This window comes from Podarcis erhardii (assembly GCF_964252035.2).
Source record: "Podarcis erhardii genome assembly, chromosome: 1".
NCBI classification, from domain to species: Eukaryota; Metazoa; Chordata; class Lepidosauria; order Squamata; family Lacertidae; genus Podarcis; species Podarcis erhardii.
The window spans coordinates 8,047,899-8,054,639 of NC_138497.1; the positions used below are offsets into that span (position 1 = coordinate 8,047,899).

At 45.4% G+C, this 6,741-nt stretch overlaps 1 long non-coding RNA gene across 1 annotated transcript; it reads right to left on the minus strand.

Moving 5' to 3' along the window:
* Nucleotides 1-239: 239 nt before the first annotated feature.
* On the minus strand, nt 240-4,996 carry LOC309345730. Its single transcript, XR_014158357.1, has 2 exons — nt 4,843-4,996; nt 240-1,225 (listed from the first exon to the last, which is right to left on the minus strand). It is a non-coding gene; the product is annotated as an uncharacterized lncRNA (long non-coding RNA).
* Between the last annotated feature and the right edge of the window lie 1,745 nt (nt 4,997-6,741).

Sequence of the window (6,741 nt, forward strand, 5' to 3'; positions counted from 1 at the left end):
CAGTGTTTTATGGGTGTGAACCTTGAATCCAGGTCTCTGCCTTAGTGGGTCTTGATGGCGGAGGCAGCAAAAGGGCACGAAATCCTCACTGGGTAGTTGGAAATCACTACTTAAATTGCCTACATTTCCCCCAGTGTCCAGGCTCCTAATATGTTTTTGGAAAGCAGTTATTCATACTTCTCTGAATGTTGTGATGCGTGTCTTGGCTCAAAAAAGGGGGAAAAAAGAAACCGAAAGGGTGTGAAAATGCATATTTTATTATTTATTATACTGGTTAATTGATTTTCTTAGAAAGATAAACTCAGCGTGATTCACGTTACAACCAATTAAAAACAACAAAGCCCTAAAAACACCAAATTCAAACAAAAGCCTAAAAGCCACAGTTGACAGAAAACGCCTTTGAACTTTTTGCAAAGGTTTGAATCAACCACTCTCAAAAGTTCAGTCGGGGGGGAGGGGACCTAAAAATTGGTGTGATGCTCTTTACTGTGGAATATACAGCACTTCTGGGCTCCAGCTGCCCCTGGATAATTTGCCTCTTGTTTTACTCTCCAGGGTGAAAGCAGCCCATAAGGTGGAACTGCAGAGCCGGAAACGCCTCTCTTTATCCAAGCACACAAAAATCTGTGAGGCAGACGTGCAGAAATTAATTCTCACCTCTCTGCTGTAACTGCTTCAGTTTAGGATTAAGATTTCCTGCAGCAGGAGGGCTCCCAAGTCAATCAAACTCAAACACGTGTGCAGAATTTATCCTGCTGAGAATGCCCTTGATAGATGCTCCTGAGTGGTGATTATGCTAAGCAGAACCTTTTGGCTGAGCCCCACCTGAAATCCCACTAGCGCTAATCATGCATTTCACCGACTATGGAAATTAAAATTGGGCAACCCTGTTGGGTGACAATCTCCGCTCCGCCCAACTCTTCTCCTTTCTAATGGAGCCAAACGGAGGCAAAGAGAAGCTGAACGCTGCAATTTTTATTTCTTATTTGTGCAGAGGTTAACTGGCCACTTCAAGAACAAAGGCTGCATTCTGGGGTTTTTGTTCAGGAAAACAGGAACTCTGATTTGAATTCCCACCCCGGTGAAGATTTTCAAAATTGAATTCCATTGCTAATAATTTGAGGGCACTGTTCCCCCCCTTTATTTCCCCTCCCAGTCTTGGGATTCAGTATTTCACTCGAGAATTAGTGTTCCTTCGCTGCATCAGACAGGGGAGCAGAAAACACTGCAAGAGCAAAAAAACCCACCATGTTAGAACTCCCAGTGCATTTGCTATAGGGATGGTGCTAAAGATGGCTTCCCAACCAACCACTATATCAAACACCCCAGACCCTGTGTTCATCACCTGAGGCCCTACTTTGTGTGCCTTCTGTGTGAGAGGTCTGGAGGTGGCAATACCAGAATTGGCCTTTTCTGCGGTGGCTCCCCATTTGTGGAATGCTCTCCCCAGGGAGACTTGCCTGGAGCCTTTGTTACATATTTTTGGGTGCCAGGCAAAAACATTAGACCCTCTAAGTGTCCCTATTTTCCAGGGACATTTCTGGATTTGCAGAAGCCACCCCAGTTTCTGATTTGATCCCAGAATGTCCTGCTTTTCCTAAGGACATCCCTATTTTCATCAGAGGATATGGAGTTATGTGAACCCAAAGCCAAGGAGAGTCTGTATAGGGGAGTTTTTAAAAAACTTTTTATTATGTTTTTATGTATGTTGGAAGCTGCACAGAGTGGCTGAGCAACCCAGTCAGCTGGGTGGGCTTTAATAATAATAATAATAATACAGTGGTGCCTTACAAGACGAAATTAATCCGTTCCGTGAGTCTCTTCGTCTTGCGTTTTTTTTGTCTTGTGAAGCACGGCTATTAGTGGCTTAGCGCTATTAGCGGTTTAGCGGCTATTAGCGGCTTAGCGGCTATTAGCGGCTTAGCGGCTATTAGCAGCTTAGCGGCTTAGAAAAAGGGGGGGAGGGAAAAAACTTGCAAGAACTTGCAAGACGTTTCATCTTGCGAAGCAAGCCCATAGGGAAATTCGTCTTGCGAAGCACCTCAAAAGACGGAAAATTCTTTCGTCTAGCGAGTTTTTCGTCTTGTGAGGCATTCGTCTTGCGGGGCACCACTGTAATAATAATGATAATAATAATAATAAATTTGTCTTTATATCCTGCCCTCCCCAGCCGAAGCCGGGCTCAGAGCAGCTAACAACAGTAAAAATAACAGTTTACATAAAATCACAGTCAATTAATTGAAATACATTCTAAAATCATTAATAAATATTCTCTCCTGAGAAATCTCTATGTGGGACAAGAAGCTACAGTTAGAACTGGATAAGGAGCAGCTGATTGGTTCAAAATTGGGAAAGGAGTACAACAAGGCTGTATATTGTCTCCCTGCTTATTTAACTTATATGCAGAATCCATCATGCGAAAGGCTGGGCTGGATGAATCCCAAGGTGGAATTAAGATTGCCGGAAGAAATATCAACAACCTCAGATATGCAGATGACACAACCTTGATGGCAGAAAGTGAGGAGGAATTAAAGAACCTTTTAATGAGGGTGAAAGAAGAGACCGCAAAATATGGTCTGAAGCTCAACATCAAAAAAACGAAGATCATGGCCACTGGGCCCATCACCTCCTGGCAAATAGAAAGGGAAGAAATGGAGGCAGTGAGAGATTTTACTTTCTTCGGCTGCATGATCACTGCAGATGGTGACAGCAGTCACGAAATTAAAAGACGCCTGCTTCTTGGGAGAAAAGCAATGACAAACCTAGACAGCATCTTTAAAGCAGAGACATCACCTTGCTGACAAAGGTCTGAATAGTGAAAGCTATTGTTTTCCCAGTAGTGATGTATATAAGTGAGGGCTGGACCATAAAGAAGGCTGATCGCCGAAGAATTGATGCTTTTGAATTATGGTGCTGGAGGAGACTCTTGAGAATCCCATGGACTGCAAGAAGATCAAACCTCTCCATTCTGAAGGAAATCAGCCCTGAGTGCTCACTGGAAGGACAGATCCTGAAGCTGAGACTCCAAGACTTTGGCCACCTCATGAGAAGAGAAGACACCCTGGAAAAGGCCCTGATGTTGGGAAAGATTGAGGGCACAAGGAGAAGGGGACAACAGAGGATGAGATGGTTGGATAGTGTTCTCGAAGCTACCAGCATGAGTTTGACCAAACTGCGGGAGGCAGTGGAAGATAGGAGTGCCTGGCGTGCTCTGGTCCATGGGGTCACAAAGAGTCGGACACAACTAAACAACAACAACAACAACTTATTATAAATAATAACATTATTATTATTATTATTATTATTATTATTATTATTATTATTATTCAATAGGATGTCCCTATTTTCATCAGAGAAATGTAGAAGGATATGAAACACTCCTCTTTTCCGGGTCTTTGGCTATTTAAACAATCCATGGCCTTTTAAACTGGGGGTGGTGTGTATTATTGTTTTCATTTGTTACTATGGTATGTGTTTTTATATTGCAAACTGCCTGGTGACATAGGTCAAAAATAAAAGTCCAGCAACATCTGGGGGACACCAGGTTGGAGAAGACCACTAAACTCCATGGAAGAGCTTGTCTCTAGCCAACATCTTTGCTTGATGTTACATGGAGGTGAATGTCTGGACCTTGATTCATACAGTCACATGACTGCTGCATCTGCAAACTGAAATCAGCTGATAAGCTGCAAAGCTGCAGGGGCCAGAGGTTGCTGAGTCCTGCCCCAGAAATTATGAGATTTGCACAAGACTGGGGAGCACTATTTCATTTAGCTGTGTTGCCACCAACACTAATTCCCACAGCCCAGCTTTGCACTGAGAAAGCTTATCCATTGTGCTGAAGCACAGGACAGAAACAAAAGACTGGGCTCTACCCCACCCCAAAGAACCCTAATTTTTTCACTCATGATGAAGAGCCTGCCAGGGGCAGGAATCAGGAATCAAGCAGGGACCCACCAGGCTCAAAGTCTAGTGGGATAGCTTAGTCTCTAGATTCAAGTCTCAGGCTGAATGTCCTGTTCCGTCAAGGTGGGTCAAGGTGAGGTTCAATCTGGACACAAGGCAAAGTGGGAAAAGATTTGGGCTGGACGGGGCGGCCCACCCATGAGGCGACTGCCTCAGGCAGTAGGATCTGTAGGGACAGCAGATCCAGCTCCCACAGAATGCATCACCCGCTGTTGCCATCACAGTGACAGTGACAGTGACTTGTTGGAGGCTGAATCTGCCACCTCCATGGTAGCCTCCCACCCCTGAGGCATGTGACCTCTACAATGGACTCTTGGTGGGGCTGCTGGTCTCATCCAACCCTATGAAGAAAATGGTGGGGCTGCCCTCTGGGGTCTGCACCTGCCTGGCATAATTCAGAGTGCGCCCCTTTCCCCCCACCATGACAGCCTTTGATTCCCACTTCAACCTTTGGGTAGAGTTGATTTGATTTCTCTCCCCGCTGTTCCTGAAGTAAATCTTCACACTATTGCTCCTGATGTGGCTCTCTAGTCCCCCCTTGTTCCCGGATGTAGATCTTCACTCACCCCTTCTTCCCTGACGGGAGGCGGGGGCCCATTTTGTGATACGCCTCAGGTGCCAAAATGTCTTGAACTGACCCTGAGGCTGGACGCAGGGCAGGCAGCAGGCGAGATACAAGCGAGGCTCAGACTGCAAGGTTCTGGGGAAACTCAGAAGTTGCTCCTGCAAGGAACTGAGCCATTTTATACCAGCAGCGATAAAACTGAACCTGGCACCTTCTGATTGGATGGATGGCAGGGATGATGCCATTGCAACCTGTATTGACCAGCAGATGGGCATTGGGACTCCAACAGCCTGTCACAGATTCATACTTACAAAACCCTTCAGAGCTTCCTTTCCTCCAGAAGCTGTGTTGCCTTTCCTGCCTTCCTGTCTCATTAGAAAAGCCCTGCTCATCTTGAGGGAAAACTGCAGGTCCTCCTGAAATTAAGAAGCAGGTCTCTTATCCAAGTCAGAGACTGGGTCTTCCAGGAGGGCACAGCAAGCTCCCTGGTTTCTTGAAGTGCCTGTATGATCCATACAGCTACTACTATGCAATAAGATTCTCTGTCCTGCAATATCACATATGAGCTTTAACTACAGTAGTACCTTGGGTTAAGTACTTAATTCGTTCCGGAGGTGCGTTCTTAACCTGAAACTGTTCTTAACCTGAAGCACCACTTTAGCTAATGTGGCCTCCTGTTGCCGCTGCGCCGCTGGAGCACGATTTCTGTTCTCATCCTGAAGCAAAGTTCTTAACCTGAAGCACTATTTCTGGGTTAGCGGAGTCTGTAACCTGAAGCGTATGTAACCCGAGGTATCACTGTACTGATGAAGCCCAGGACAGTGAAACAAGGCCAATATTCCAGAAACCCTTGTCTTAGACACTGTTAAAGGATTCTGTGGAACTGTAACAACCTTTCGTGTGGATTGTTTGGACCTTATGAACAGACAGGTGGAAGAGACACTATTACACGGGTGGACCTTATGCACGAACTGATCAGAGAATGATCTGATCCACTGGGTCTTCTTTGTTCATTTGTTGAACTTTATGAGTTACTTCCGTTGAAATTTATGATTCGATACATGAATAGTATACCTTATTTATCTAAGAACACAGCCGGTTACGTCTCATGTGTTTATTGTGTATGATCCATTGGGCATCTGAAATAGACAACAACAACAAAAACTCACAGCAGCAACATGCTATTATTGAGCCACATTTTGACATACGGTGCTCTTTCATGTGTTGAATTATCTCGTGAGGTTTGCTGTGACGCACAGCTGACCCAAAGATTTGCCGGCAGCTATCAACCGAGAGAGAAACGGGATTACATATGGCTGTGACCATTGCTCCTCCTCCAAAAAGTTCTGGAAATCTGCAGGGCTGCAGTTGCACCATGTTGCAGAGCTTACGATGACCTTTTGCAAAGGGGGGCTGGTGGGCAGGTTGCTTAGCTGCACTGGGATCTAAGAACCTGAGGGTTGGGCACTGTTTTTAAGTGTCCCATTGCATCTTATGGTAAATTTGCTGACCACTCCCCACCCCCACCCCCGCAGCACAGGCATTTCCCATTAAACATAAATTCTTTGTGCTTGGAAAAAGCCCCTGAATCCTTCACACATTATGCAAATCAAGCACATGTGCAAATACATCTCCTGGTTTTTGCATAACACACCCTGCTTCTCTACTAGTCATGAGAGGCTCTGCCACTGAGTTCCCCTGCCTAAGACTTTATTCCCTCCTTCTTTTCTGCCTCCTCTGAAATTCCTTCATGTGTTGTTTTTCAAAAACAGTATCTTCACAAGATTGTGGGGGTTGTGGGATAATTGGGATAACATATGACTGAGTTATTTGTTTAAAGTCAAATCGGAGATTCTCAAATTGGCTGAGTTCTGTCTTCAATTTCTGCCAAGATAGCAACCCAGTGGTTCCTCTAGCTCAGTATTATTATTTTCTACACTGACTGGCAGCACCAATTGGAGATTTCAGGCAGGGGTTTCTCCCAGGCCTGCCTGGAGATGCTGGGGACTGAACCAGGGAATCTTCTGCATACTCTGCCACTGAGCTATGACCCTTCCCGACTGCCCCATGTCCCTTCTGGATCTGACCAACTCTGGTCTAGCACCCCACTGTACAGCAGCCAATCAGATGTTTCCTGGATGCTGAAAAGCTGCATATGAAAGCAGTTGCGCCTTGTAACAACTGTTTGCAGGTACACTACTTCTGGACAT